This window comes from Triturus cristatus, chromosome 3_2 (genome assembly GCF_964204655.1).
Source record: "Triturus cristatus chromosome 3_2, aTriCri1.1, whole genome shotgun sequence".
Lineage (NCBI taxonomy): Eukaryota > Metazoa > Chordata > Amphibia > Caudata > Salamandridae > Triturus > Triturus cristatus.
Genome location: NC_140584.1, coordinates 214,366,085 through 214,381,854, shown reverse-complemented (window position 1 = coordinate 214,381,854; position 15,770 = coordinate 214,366,085). Strand labels below are relative to the sequence as shown.

The window sequence follows — 15,770 nt, the reverse complement described above, 5'->3', positions numbered from 1 at the left end:
GAGGAAATCAATCAATCAATCATTCAATCACTATTGGCAGAACAAACACTATCGCCCGTAGGGGCATCTGGGCACTGTGGTGCCATGTCTCAGTTGAAAAGCTTCTTCCTGAATTCTGCCAGGAAGGGAGCTGTTCGTAGGTGGACAGGTAGGACATTCCAGGTGTTGGCAGCAATGTAAGAGAAGGAGCCGCCCACGCAGCGGCTGCGATGGATTCCCTGGGTGTATGTGAGGGCGAATGAGGTAGATTGCAGGTGTCTTGAGGGCAGGTGGAAGTTCAGTCAATGATTGATGTAAGATGGTCCTTGGTTGTGCAGAACTTTGTAGGCATGTGTTAGGATCTTAAACTGGCGTCTCTTCTGGATGGGAAGCCAGTGGAGATCTTTGAGTTGTGGGGTGATGTAGATCCATTTGGGGATGTCCAGGATAAGTTGGCTGCAGTGTTCTGTATAGGTGAAGTTTTTGAGGAGTTGGGTGGAGATTCCTGTATAGAGAGTATTGCCGTAGTCTAGACTGCTGGTGATGAGGGCCTGCATGATGATCTTTCTGGTGTTGATAGGGATACCTCTTTTAGATTCTGTAGAGCATGTAGAGAGTGTGGAAGCAGCATGAGGCAGTGACTGCATTGACTTGTTGTTTCATAGTCAGTTGGCTGTCGAGGATGATGCTGAGGTTGCGTGTATGGTCTGTTGGTGTGGATATTGGTCCAAGTTCTGCTGACCACCAGCTGTAGTCACATACAAAGGTGTTTTCCCATAGATCACTGCTTCTGTTTTGTCAGAGTTGAGCTTCAGTCAATTGTCCCTTATCCATTTGGTTATGACTGTTGTTGTGGTGCTGGAGTTTGTTTTGGCATTGATAGGGTTCTTAATGAGTGGGAGGATGAGGAGAGTGTCCTCAGTGTAAGCAATTATGTTGAGGTTGTGGCATCTGATGATGTTCTGAGAGGGGTCATGTAAATGTTGTATAAGGTAGAGCGAAGGAATGATCCTTGGGGTATGCTGCAGGTGATGTTGTTCGGAGTGGAGGAGAAGGGAGGCAGTCAGATGCCCTGAGAGGAAAAAAGTGATCCATTTGAGTGTGTTTTGCCGTATGCCAGCGGTGTGGAATCTGTAGATGAGGGTGTGGTGGGAGACGGTGTCCAACACAGCAGAGAAGTCGAGGAGGATCAGGAGCACGGTTTCTTTGCAGTCGAAGAGAAATCTGATGTCATCTGTGGAGTCTGGGTGCTGTGGTTGGCACAGAATCTGGATTGTGAGGCATCAAGTAGTCAGTTGAGTTCCAGGTGTTCGATGAGATGTTGGTTGACTGCTTTCCTTAGTACTTTGGCTGGAAAGGGAAGCTGGGAGATTGATCAGTAATTTTTGAGGTCGCTGGGGTCAGCCGAATGCTTTTCAGGAGGGGTCTGATGGCTGCGTGTTTCCATCCATCTGGAAAGTTTGCTGTGGAGATGGAGGTGTTGAGGATGCTAGTGAGCTCCATGCCAATTGGGTTGGCTCTGAGGTTGAAGAGATGATGGGGGAAGGTGTCGGTGGGCGCCCCGGAGTGGATGGGAGACATGATAGTAGAGGTAGTCTGCGCAATGAGTGGAGACCAGGTGGTTAGCGATTGGCTGGTAATTGTTGGTTGCTTTAGGTTGTTGGGGCTGGGGGTCTAATTTTTTGTAGATGATCACTATCTTGCTGTGGCATAAGTCCAAGAGGGAGTTGCAGAATTCTTGTGAGGGGTGGATGGTGTTCTCTGTGGCTGGAGGTTTAGCAAATTCCTTGACAATCTTAAATAGTTCCTTTGTGTGGTTGGTGGCAGTGTCAAGATGGTCAGTGATGGCTGCTCTCTTGGCTTCCCTAATGCACCAGTGGTAGTTGCTAAGGGCTGCTTTTCGGGGGGCTCTGTTGGAGGTGTCCTTTGAAGCTTACCATCACTTCTCGAGTCGGTAGCAGTTGTGCTTGGTGGTTCTGAGCTCTAGAGTGTGCCAGTTGGCTTGTGTTGAGGCTTTGTTGGTTTTAGCTGGTTTCAGTGGGGTAACTTTGTTGGCACATTTGGTGATCCAGGTGGCGAAGTTCTGGGAGGCCTAGTTGAGGTTTCTTAAGGTTTTGTGTTGTATGGTGTGAAGGGATTGGTCACCTTTCCCTAACAGCCGTAGGTGGCACTGTGGTGCTTGGTGGTTGTATGCTGGGCTCTGCCGTAGATGGTAAAGTGAAAATGGCGATGTTGGTCCAGGTGGGTTCTCTGGCGTGGGTGAATTTGAGTCTAGCCCTGTAGGTAAAAATGCCATTGAGTGTGTGTCCAGCTTTGTGAATGGGTTCGGTGACTAGTTGGGTTAGGTCGATGTTGTTGAGCTTCTCTAGGAAAGAGACAGTGTTGTTGGGGTTGTTGATGTGGAAATTGAGATCGCGGAGCAGGACATAGACATGGAAGTCAATGGCCAGGAGGGCAATGTACTTGGAGATGGCTTCACAGAAGGCTGGTTGTGGTTCCAGTGGTCGGTAAGCGAAGGTGCCTCTTATTGTGGTCATGGTGTCGGTTTGTAGTCAGAAGTTGAGGTGTTCCATGAGTGGTGTGGGGTTGTGGTTGGTGATGATGATGGTGCATTGGATGTTTTCCTTGAAAATTATTATGGTGCATCCACCGTGTCTGTTTGCATGGTCTCTGTATATCATCCTGTAGCCGGTGGGTGTGGCAGTAGTGATGTCGGGGTTTGCGGTGGGGTTAAGCCATGTTTTGATGATGAAGAGGAGAGAGTGGTGATGGTGTCCCAAATTTCTACGACGTGTTTGCAGAGGGAACGGGTGTTGCATTGGAGTGGTGCTGGATTGTGCAAAGCCTCATGTGTGTAGGATCCGGTGTGGGTTGGTGGTCCTGTGCAGCATGAGAAGTGGTAGGGGTGGCAGGTGAAGAGTCCTTTGGATGATCGTGAGGAAAGTGTCCTACTCTGTGTACAAAAGGATTAGCAATGTTTACAGAGGCAGTCATTGTGTTCACAGAAAATGAAAATGTGGTACAGGGTGTCCCTGCATAAGCAGAATCTTGGGGAACGGTTTTACATACAGCACGGTTAACAATGTGTATACAAAGGCAAACAGAGGTAACACAGCATTTAGGGCAGAAAGAGTTGGCCTTATGATATATTCAATGGCAGAAGAGAGTGAAGTTCTCGCCATGGATAATGATGGCATTGGATGCCACTTTGTGTACACTTTAGACAATGTGGGTGAGCAACAAACACAGCAGAGAATGTTAGACAGCACTATGTTCTGTGCAGTTTAGCACAAAAACACGCCTGAGTGCAAGTGCACCATGCTCATAAACTCAGTAACCGCGGATTCATCAGTAGGTGTTTCCATCTTTATCAACATCGCTCAGTTGCAAACGAACAGGATTACAACAGGAAAAAAATATAATTCACTAAGCATATACACGATCACTGATTTTCTTTTACTCAGTACTCAATAAAAAATAAAGGGAAGTACTGTTTGTGGCATATCTATGTAGTATGTTACATTGCACTTGTAAAATGTGTGATTCTCGACCTTTTTCTGTTACGCTTATAGACACCTTCCATAAATATAACAAATACATCCTAGTTAACTTTTATTAATCTGGCTATCATTATTGTATTCCTTCTTTTTCTTCCCTAAAACATTCCCTGTAAAAATATTCTATGATTTTAGGCCTAATTTAGATTTCGGCAGATGGATTTCTCCTCACAATGGTGCCCGTCAGGCCCTTTATTTTCTTTCACTTCTAGTGATTTAAGGGGCTGAAAGTGGTCTTATGAGTTACTGTCTGTATTGATTTGGCAAATGTGTTATTTTCCCTCTCTTTGCTTGCAGACTTGCATATTTAGTATATGTGCTTATTGAACATGATGTCATTTGAGTTCAAGGTTTTTCCCCAGTCATTTTGGTTAATGTTCAAAACGTAGAAAGGAGCAATATTTTATCAAGGGAATAAATACATTAAAAAAAAAAATTCAGCTTCGAAGACGGTGTTGAGATTGAGCCTTCGACCTGCCAAATCGTAGTGTTTACCGTGGGCCAGAGGCGCTGGCAGTAAGGGTGCTGGTAGTGCTGCATCACTCCCTAAATAACCATGCTGGGATTCTGTAGGTGAAGGAGCACTAAAGGTTCCTTTACATTTAAATGTAGTTCAAATCTCAGACTATGTTTTGACAAACTGCTGTTTTTTTCTTTTTAACGTGGACTGGTGTTTTCTTTCTCTGACTGCAACATGATTTTGTAAAGTGAACTAATTAACAATCTTGCTGGTATTAAAGTCTGCATTTTGTTTAAAACAAAGCAAAATTTAGAAACACATAAATGAATTGTACAAGTATTTCAAAATATATCAGGAATTTTGAAAACATTCATGTAAGGCTTTTTTGAAATTCTGAAGTGTGATGGAAATTGGAAGCAAAGATTTTAATAGGATCAAAACATATCAAGACTCTTGTTGATGGGCAAATTACAAATATTCCCTGAATCCCAAATTCCACACATCATCATTTGTGCTCTTCATAGTTTTATCAGTCAAACGTCACACTGTAGTGTGCACATGTTATGGGCATTTCAATGTCCATTCTCTAGTAATGTATGGGTGACAGTGTGCTTCAAAATGCACTATGAGCTACATACTACTTCCTTACCACTCTCTTGCTTAAGGGAAGTGGCTCATTACTACACTTCTTCGTGTGATGCTTGGACTTTTCACAATCGTTATGATTTCAGTGACATAACATCAGGTCATTACAAATATGCAATTCTATGGGAGCAGTCTTACTCACACGGTTATGGATTCGCTGCAATTGCCACATAATCCATCATTCAGGGCCGGCTTTAACACTGGTGACGCCCTGTGCGACAATGTCTGTTGGCGTCCCCCCAATGGACACCTCTGCCACTGATTCACTCACTAGTACCCTTTAACAGTGCCCCTCAAGTCTCCATAACCACTGTCTCTACGATTTATTTAGTTTTATAGCACCACTCATACCAGTGTAAGGTGTCAGAGCACTTTACACCGCACACACATTGCACAGAGACAATCATATGTATGAAAATCAGTGTATAGGAAATGTTGCATCACACAAGAGTACAAGGTGAAGTGTGGAAGTGCCATTGATAATGGAAGGCAATATAGTTTGAGTCCTTATTCTGGAAAAACACAAATACAGAATTTAAAATGTAACACCATTGTCAGGGGTTCCCTTTAATAATTAGAATGGTTTCTACCCAAATGAACCCTTTTGGGACGATTAGGATAATGAAAGAATGTGCAAAAAAAACATATAGCTCTAACACATACCTTGCAGTTTGCATGCAGCTCTTTGATGACAGTTAATAGCTCAATGTTCTATATTAGGATTTTGAAAAAAGAGCTCTTTTACAGAAACAGTAACCCACTGACCTATTTACATTATATGCACTTTGTGAGCAAGCAGGCATTTTACCCTCTGCACTCTCTTAGGATGAGTCAAAACTTTTACTAGAGAAACCTCCACTCTCTTTCCAGGAATAGGATTAATCACCGGTGTTATCTTGACATTTTAATTGATGCCTCAAAATTGCTGGAGGCCAGTAACACAGCAGCAGGTGCTTTTATAATGTTAATATACTTGCAATAATAACACCCTACCCTAAGTCAGTGCCTGGTGCAGTGGCACCGATCACCTCACCCTAGAGCCAGCCCTGCCATCATTCTCTGCATAATTAGCAGATTTATTTATTTATTTATTTATTTATTTATTTATTTATTTTTTTTGTCCTCATTTGCCCAGCCCTTGTGTGTGAAAAAAGAAAACCGCCAACCACCATTTTGTGCTATCTTGTCCCGACCACCCAGAGGCCATTAGTGTGATCTGGACAACTGCACAAGGAAGAGCGGACAACAAATTGGCGGAAGAAGGAGAGAGCAACACACAGAAAAGGCGGCCTTTAGAAACTCCATCTAGGCATGTTTCAGCCTATTTGGACCAGAAAATCGGAGAAGACCCTTGTTGTAGGTCCATGGAGTAGGGAGACTGGCATAATCATAGGACCGGGGGGAAAAAAAAAAAATAAAAAAAAAAAAACCCCGGTAAACCTACTTCCACTGTATCAGATAATCCCAAAAAGCAGTTTTCTTATTTTTTATACTGCAGGGTCTAGCCAGATCTGTTTTAGAAACTTCATATAGGGACGATAACCATCCTGTATATGTTGGAGGAGCTGTATCCACCCAGAATCTGCAAATCTGTCTCCTAGCCATTAAAATTGCAAAAAACAAGAAGGATCTAGCAGGCCCTAAAATATTTTCATCAATCCCAAAGATAATCAAGGGAAGAGTGCTGGTGAGAGTGATGTTTAGGATAGAGGATATTGCTTCCATCACCTCTTCCCAAAAGAGACCGATAACTGGGCAATCTTTAAACATGTGCACATCCGAGGCCTCTACTAGGTCACATTTATTGCATTTTTTCCCATGTTGGAATTTCGCTAGTTTTTGAGGGGATAGGTATGCGCGATGTAGTGTAAAAAGGTGGTTTCGCCTTAGCCAAGCTGGCTTCACAATTTTATACAGAAGACTAAATGAGTTCAGCCACAAATGCTGGCACTGTTCGCCTACATTACTACCCCATAACACCTCAGGGAGATTAGAGTCATCGTCTATCTCCTCCAAGATCGCCCAATACCAACAAGCAACTTCCTTTCCCCCCCCTGGCCTTGTAACTAAAAGATTTTCTAAATTGCTATAATTCCCCAGGGGGGCTCCCTTCCTTGTCAAAGCCTGCACCCAGCTATTCAACTGCATATACTTGAAGGCAGATAATCCTGGTCCGACTTTCTCCCGAATAGTCTCCCAAGGTATCATTGACCCACCTGCCGTCAGCTCTCCCCATTTTATAATTCCAGCTTCTTTAATTGTGCCTGCCAACCTGTCTTTAAGGCACAAGGGAGTGCCTGGCGAATCCCACATGGGTGCTAAGTTAGAATAATAGCACAACCCTATTCTATTTCTGATTGTGGACCAACTTCTAGCCAAAGATTGAAGAATTTTTAGTTTTATTTTTTTAAAGAATTTCTGGTCTCCAAACTTAAAAAGAAAGCCGTCAGATGGAAGATCGGACCCCTCCAACATAGCTTGGAACATCCTTCCTCTAAGATTATCCGTTGGTGTTTTTAGGAGCATTCTCGAGTAAGATAATTGGAATGCCCAAGCATAGTATTGAATATCTGGAGACGTTAAGCCTCCTTTCTCTCTCCTTCTCCTCAACTTTTTCCAAGCCAATCTTGTAGCTCCGTTCTTCCAAATAAAAGAATTAAGACCTTGTTGACATTTAAGTAATTGTTTAGTGTCAAAAGCCATAGGGATCGAATTAAACAAAAAGGTATATTTGGGTAGGATAGACATTTTTAGAAGATTTGTCCTCCCAAAGATGGATAGCGGGAGATTATTCCATGCCTTTAGTTGTTTCTGGCATTCTTTATGTACTCGCTCGAGGTTATAAGTGGTGATATTGCTTATATCTTGAGTTATTCTTATACCAAGATACCGCATGGAGGGCACAACCTCTACCTGAGTATTGGGGGAATTCCAGGCCATGATCTCTGTTTTCTCTGAATTTATGTTATATCCAGAGATTTTTCCGAACTCCTCAGCCTTCCTAATCACAGAGGGAAGAGCCAGATCTAAATTTGAAGTCATTATGAGGATATCATCGGCTTACAGGGCTACCCGTCTTTCCCACCCTCCAAAGCTAAATGATGGTATGGTGGCCTCCTCTCTAAGAATCTGTGCAAAGGGTTCAATGTAGAGGTTAAAGAGGAGGGGGGATAGCGGGCAACCCTGCCTTGTGCCTCTCGTAATTACAAAAGGCTCTGTTAATTAGCAGATTTTAACAAAATAAAATTGTTTCTAGCTCAAACGGATCAAAAGTTACAAAAAATGTAGCAATGTTTTGCTGCACAATGGAACGCTCTTCCCAAAGGTTGATTGGTCACCGCTGTTTACTTTATTGCAGTACTTGACTCTTTAAGCAATGAGGTGGTAACAAGTGTAGAACCAACAATATAATGAAGTACTACTGATACAAACAATCCTGCATAATTTGCCTTTTCATGCCGCATAATTTAGTTGATTTATAATTTGGAGCTCTCCTGTCAAATAATACAAGTAGCCCTGCAGAACATTGACGGCAGCGATCCCACTCTGAAAAATGTTTCAGCACCTATGTCATTGGTAAACAGTTAGAGAAATGTACTAATCAGGCCTCATTTCACAAACAACTTTGCATGTCATGCATGAAGTCCTACGCATACAGCTTGCTCCTTGATCTTACACATGGGGCTTTACAATCAGCACTACAAAAAATTGACTTTGCTGCCCACCGTGGTTCACCGTTTTGTTGCAGTGGATGCTGTTCAGTGATACACACGCAAATAATGGGTAGCCCTAGTCCCCAGTGCACTCCCCATTAAAGATAATTGGGTCAGACCCTTCCTTTGCAGAGTGCAGTTTGTAGGGCACCATGGGTATCTATATATTTCTTTACACGGTGAGAAGTTTTTAGAAGGGGTGAGGGAGAACGTATATTTGTCAGGGATTCCCATAGGGGAGAACATTTATAGACAACTACAGGGGCGGCGCCTCCATTTGAGTGAAAGAGTTTTGCCACACAAGCCCTAGAGCAGAAAAATATAATGGTAAAAACAGGTTATCTATTTCCATTTTATATTTCAGCAACTGGGCTAAGTGACGGGTTGGGGCGGGGCCAGTGCTGCTGAGTGGCAGCATCAGGGAACTGTGCAGTGCACTTTAAAATGTGCATGTCTCTTTGGCCAGCCGTCGCCCGATGGCCAGCTGGGCATGCGCATTTTAAAGTTCTTTAATCTAGCTGTCTTACACAGCTGGGATCGAGAAAGGCAGACCTCCAGTGCTCTTAGGAACGCTGAGAGAGCCTGCTATAGCTAATTCTGTCTCTGATCTCATGCTATGCGAGCAGTGCGAGGATTGGGTAGTGCAGTTTCCTGCATTTGGCATTCAGAAGTCATATGAGAGAGGAGGATGTCACACTGCATGTGGAAGGTAAGTCTATTTACTTTCTTTCTTTTTTTGTGTGCCTCACCACCCTCGCTACATGCCAGCCGCCACGTAACAACTGTAAGAGCTGGACAAAGGCTTTTCAAAGGAGCCCGAAACAGCTAGATCCATGCCGTATTTTCAAAGTCTCAATTGGTTATGTAAATGACTTCAATTTATAATCATTGCATGCAAATATTTTTTATTTGAATATCCTCAAAAAACTGGTTTGGATCCCACCTTTCTGGACTTAACTTTTGACACATTTGTTGAAAGCCGAAGACAAGTAGAGAAATAGATTCAAGCTCCACACATAACCCATCCGCTATGGGGAACTCAGGGTCTGTGATTTTATTACAATGGAGAATCTGCAAGATGTGTAGATTCCTTTGCAGTCACAGTTTAAGGGCTCGTCGCTTCACAGTTTAAGGGCTCGTTGCATTGAGTGATGCAAGGGCAATGCAAGCCCTTCATAGTTCCGGCCCTTAGTGTCAAAGGGCAACCTAAAGGTAGCGCTGGCTATCCATTGGGACCCTTGATTCCATGGATGTGTGTGAATCTCAGGCTGATAAAGCAACATTTAAAGATGAGATGCTGTCTCTGTGCCGTGCCATAGCATCAACAAAGATACAGTGACTTCAAGCCAATGTCTTTATTTTAATAGCAAACCCCTATTAACATATCTATCATGCATTGTTTATAAACCAGGTACCATGAGATACGTTTAGGACATCGGAGTGGACCAATGGCTTCTGCACAATCTTTTCTCTTATTCTGGAGACAGATTTAGGCTCGGACATTTTCTTGAAAAAAACACAACAAATTTAAAGAAGGCTGTGAGCATGCATAATATTCCAACATTCTATTATAGAATTATAGAAGATCTGGGGGCATATCAGCAACAACCGGCGATAATTATCGCTAAGTGCACTTAGCGCTAGGATAATTATCGCCGGCTAACGTGGATTTTTATCGCTGAGATAGCGTGCTAATTGCAACGCTTATCTCAAAAGCGATAAAAATCCTAGCGCTAACTGCCAAACGTGAGATTATCTCATGAAGATTGGCATTAGCTTGATGATAGGGCCTCACATACTTAGCCATGATATCCACCTTCCATAGGATATCATGGCTAAGTCAGTCCTGAAGCAGGCGTAATGAAAGTAGAAATAACAGGGGTTATCGCTACTTTTCTTGCCGCTATGCTTCATAGCTTGGGGATTGATGATAGGAGAAATGTCGCTTAGCGACATTTCTCCAGTCATGTCAGGTCAGTAACGTCCACTCATTAGAGATGCAAAGCTGGGCGTTAAGAATCCGGGCGCTAATGCAAGGTTTCACGCGAATTAGGTTTCTTGCTGATTAGGCGATAAAATTATCGCCGCTTTTCGCCCGAAAACGGGCGCAAAGGCAGCGATAATTTTATATCGCCTCGTTGCTAATATGCCCCTGGTCCCCAAACTCAGTGCGAATTTGTAGGTCTCCTGGGCATTTTACTTGACTAAGTCGCTTTTGATTTTGCCTTTTTAGAATGGGAGCACTTTAGCTGTCTCATTTTTGTATTTATTCGCTTGTCAGGCATCAGTAGGCAAACCAGAGCACCTGCTTTCCCTGCGTTTTGACAAGGAAATTTATTTTAACTACATGGAGTACAGCAGCAGAAGCAATATCATCTATATCTGTCAAGATGGCTTGCATGTTTTTATTTCCTTTACTGCCATTTTCATTTCACACCAGAAAGCTGCTGTTTATTGAGAACATTATGCAGGGCCCTTGAGGCACTGCTTACGATCAAGTTAGTTTGATTTTCTCTTGATTTAATGAGAGTGCTTGGTTTGGTTTACTTTGTTCTATATTATTTGGGACAGGGTTATGTGAATCTTTCTCCACAGTTCTGCCATTTTATCACAGGTTGTTCATGGTAAAAACCCATGTGAAACTCAAATCTCTGAAATACTGTCCCTGTCCTCAGTGAAGTGCTCGCGGAATACGCCTTTGCCACCATATGCAGTGAGGAGAGGCAATGCATCTTTTTCTACGACTAGACGTTCTCAATAGTGATGGGGAACGGAGATAGTCCAGCATCATTCTTCTGGCCTGGTGTGCTCGGATCTGTGGGCTGAGCACACTTTGAGATACATCTGATTTACAAAGGACCAGGGATCCCCTTGAGTAATCAATCAAAGTGGCTTGGGTTTGACACTGAATGGCAGGGCTGACCCAGTCCTCCCAGTGTATGCTGGTAAATGTAGTAACAATCCACCTTTGGTCACTGTAGACAAGTAGTTACTTTCATTTTCAAATGCAGCCCAGTGCTTGGAAATGCAGAAGCCCAATGCTTGGTCAGTGTTTCGTACTTTCCATATCCGTCACTGGGGGAGTCTTGGTGGGGGCATCTCTTGCTGCACATCTCTGAGGTCCTAACTCAGGCCCCAGAAACCAGATCAACAGTTCTTCTAATGAGCAGAAGCCTTCTGCAATCAATCAAACCAGGGGGTGGGTTGCTGTAGTACTGGCCACTAGCACACGTGATGCTGGAGAGTGGCTGCACACTGTTAGAACTGCATCTTTGCAGCTGCAGCCATCTTGGATATTTAGGAGGGCCAGACATATTTCTGGGGGTCTCATACTATTAAAAATGCTGTATGTTAGGTAACAGCTACGCATATATGACACAACCATTGGGGAGAGCATGTGGCCTAGTGGCTAGGGTGGTCACCTCGCAGCTGGGAATCTGGGCTCGAGTCTCGGCAGGGACACTCAACATCATGTGATTCTGGGCAAACCACTTAATCTCCCTGGGCCTAAAAATGAATGTATCCGTCTGTAATGCAACTGGTGCTCATGTAAAGCGCTCTGATAATACCTTTGGGTCTAGTTCCTGCTATATATAAAAAAAAAAACTTTTCTGGGCTATGTGCAAGCAGGGTTCCTGCATTCTGTGATGTGATAAGGAGTCATTAAAGGGGATGCATTGTTACCTGCCCTAAGAGTCATCTTTATCTTTTGGAAGCATAAATTAAAACTGTGAGAAAAGACATCTTGTTGAGACATCCCCTAAATGTTCTGGTTATTTCTTTGCTGCCATTTGGACTCTGGGCCTGACTTAGATCTTGGCGGACTTGTTACTTTGTCGCAACAATGACGGATATCCTGTCTGTTGAAATATAAATCCATTTTATCCAATGGAATTTAAATTTCGGAGGACGGGATATCTGTCACCGTTATGATGGTTTAACCCGTCCGGCAAGATTAGGCCCTCTGTTTGCTGTGGCATTCCCTTTAATTTGTATAGCATACATGCCCTTTACCCTGTAAATATAAGGTAAACATGGTAACAACTGGTTGCCTTATTACATTTTTAGGATATCCATGGAAAGGTAAAGTAGGAAGCACGCTTGTGTCATATGTGTGCCTGAGTTTATGTTTATAAAATCCACATGCATAACTAAATATGTATGGCTCCAGTGGCACCATTGTGTCCTTTCTAGCTGTAGTATAAACCCATATAGTAAAACGTAGCTGAAAAGTGTTCAGTCATGTAGAAATGTAGAAAAGCAAACTGCTATCCATGGTTGTATGTCGTTACAGCACATTCCGTTGCAATGAATGCCTTTACCATGCATGCGTTACAACGGAATGCTATTTCCACACATAACCTTTACTACGAATATTCCTTTACCACGCATACTTTTACAATGATTTTCGTTGTAAATTCATGCATGGTAATGGCATACTCTTGGTAAAGGTTATACCCCTCCTGTGTACCTTTACATGACCCCCCAGCCCCCAATCCTTATTATAATTACCCCTGCCTGTTACCCTCAATCCATATATATGTATATATTTTAAACTTATATTCCCCTTACCTCTTCACGTCCTCTCCTCTCCTTGATCTTCCTTGGTGACGTCGTACGTCGTAAAGAGAAAGCGTCATTCCGTTTCCTTTAAAATGACGCTGATTGCCTCCACTTCCTGATGTTACAACAGGTTCTGTTTTTGGGGGGGGGAGACCCCCCCAAGCCTCTTTTTTTTCGCACGCATTTTTATTTATTTTTGGGGGAGACCCCCAATCCCCCTTTTTCTAATTGTAGCCTTTAACAGTAAAAAAGGACTAAACCGGACGAAGAAGAAGACGTTCCAGTGCAGCTTGCGTGGTAAAGACGGTCGTGGAAGGCATACGCGTTGCAAAGACGTTTATGTGGTAAGTGTACCATTGTAAACGTAACGTGTAGAAAAACCTTCGTGGTTAAGGATGTTTCCCCTATCCATTAGGTAAATCATCTCTGAGCATACCCTGTAATCCCACAGCTTTGAATGCTCACTGTATAAAACTGTGACAGGGCAAATACCAAATACTGTATGTCACTGTGAAAGTAAATTAGTAGTTTCTTGAGGACTTGTCAGTGCAGTAATGATGGTACATATTTTCAATCCAAACAGAATAGGTAACTTTGAAAAATCACTCATTTTGCCTGAAACGTAGAAATGTTAAATAAATCCTCAGTGGCAGTAGGGAGTTCTCAGTTAGATGTGAAAAGCAGTGTTGACAGCATACAATATACAATACACAAACTTCTAAAGGCAGGGGGTGTTAGACAATCACTCATCACTTAACTGGTATCTGCCATTCGGAAGGAGACAGGAAGAGATGAAGCAAAAACAATCAGAGCGACATAAGGTTGCCATAAGGAAGCCCAAGTTTCCTCAGTAGGAGGAAATCTGTTCTCAGATCTGGATTAAAGGATTCTAGGAAAACTTACAGTCAAGTGCGGTGGGAAGTGCTAAAAGGAGATTATATTTTGGTGGAAATGTGCGGAGATCTTGATCCTGAAAGTTTCTGCTTACTAGCTAAAATGGCACCAAACTAGATGCTTGAAGAAATAATCCTTTACTGGGACGAAAACATCAGAAGAAAGCAAAATCCTGAAAGACCTGCTGGAGAAGAAGCCTGAAGTTACTCCTGCTCTCTACTTGTACTCAGGGACTGGAACTGCTCCACAAGGGCCAGCTCAATGCCTCCTGTAACAGCCTTAGGAATATACAGGTTTAGAAGGGTATATCTTGTATATAAAAACCAGATTGCCAGCTGATAACTATAGCAAATCTGTTTTTTCTGCCTAGTCCCCCTAGATTTTTTTGTTTTCTTTCTGGACCCTATTTTTGCTGAACTCAGTGCACTTTATCACTCTTGAGCATAAGTGCCTGTGCTTCCTCTTTAAACATGGTTAAATTGACTTACCCTTTACTGACATGTTTAACTTGTCTGTACATCCCTTGTACGTGGTATAGAAAATACGCTCTGGAACTTAAATGCCATTTGTGCACTTCAGCCCCTATGGTACCACCCACAGGCTTGTTCTGTAAAACACAGCTTCAGGCCTGACTGCTGCAGTAGCCTGACTGCAGCAGTATAAAAAACCTGTTGTCAGTCAAACCTTACAAAAAACCTTTTTGGCAGGCAGGAGCCCTGCTTTTAAATATTAGTAAGTCACACCTAAGTATGGCAGTCACCGACATGGTAGGGTGCCTAATATTTACAAGTGAAAAAAGTTAAATTAAAGTTGGCACGTTCCTCCAGAGACTAGTACACAAAAGCTATTTTCAGGAGCAAGGATGCATCTGGATGCTAGTAAATGTCAAAGTACACTTTATAACCTTTAACTTGTAACTTTTGGCATGAATAAGATATAATATTCAATAACTATTTTTTTCATTTTTTAAAGTCCAATTCTTTGGTCAAATAATATATTTTTTAAACATTTCAAAGAAATGTTAGTAAGTTACCCTTTCCTTGCTTGAAGCTCCTGGAGGGTAGGTAATTTGACCAGTGATTGCCTGACCTTCATGAAATGTGAAAAGTACTTGCAGAGGAAATATATGGCTTAACCCCACTGATAGGATGGACTGGGTGTGGGGCATTTGATCCCTATGAGCCTGGGAAAGGCAGTTAAGAGAAGCTGGAAACTTAATTAACTTAAACAGAACAGAGATGAGGCCCACCCATTCATAGTTTAGTGTAGAAAGAGCTTTGAAGAAGGCAAAGCCTTTGAATCCAAGGCCCAAATTAGCTAGGCTGTTTTGGAGTAGACACAAAGGATGGAACAGCTCATTTCTCCAGCCCCACCCCTGAGTGGTCACAAGAGCTCTTACAAGAGAGAAAGGGTCTCTCTCTCTTGGTTTTCGCAGTGAGGATCAATATGGGGTTGTTTGCAGTAGGGCAAACAGGAACTGTTTAAAAAGTGGGTAGGGTTGTCACTGGGAACTTTTAGCCTATTGGAGTGTCCCGGAGTCACCCCAATTACTGGCTAGTGCCAACGATAAATGTGGAACCCCGAAGAACCCCCCTCAGAAGACATTTTAGATCTGCAGAAGATCAGAAGAGGACTGGTCATGTTGTCAGTGAATTTAGAGGAGCCATGAAGGACCCTGGACTGCTTCCTTGTGTACACAACACAAAGAAGTGGACTCCAGGGGTCAGTTGTCTTCAAGAGTCATTTTTCCTCATGTGGCCAGTTGACCAGTATCAACTGGATATGAACTGGATCTTGCTGGAAGCATCTGCTGGAATATGTCCTGGTCCCAGGAGCTTTAGAAATAACACAGAGGAGCTGATTTAGAAACTCTAATAAGATTTGACTTAAAACATTTTTGGACCTCCAAGACCTCCAGAGCCATCTCAGGACATGACAGCAAAGGCATATGATTTCAAT

At 42.9% G+C, this 15,770-nt stretch overlaps 1 protein-coding gene across 1 annotated transcript in view; it reads right to left on the bottom strand.

The window, feature by feature from the left end:
* THSD7B (thrombospondin type 1 domain containing 7B) overlaps window positions 1-15,770 on the bottom strand; it is a 2,208,177-nt gene that overhangs the window by 1,988,378 nt on the left and 204,029 nt on the right. The gene's annotated exons all lie outside the window — the stretch shown is intronic.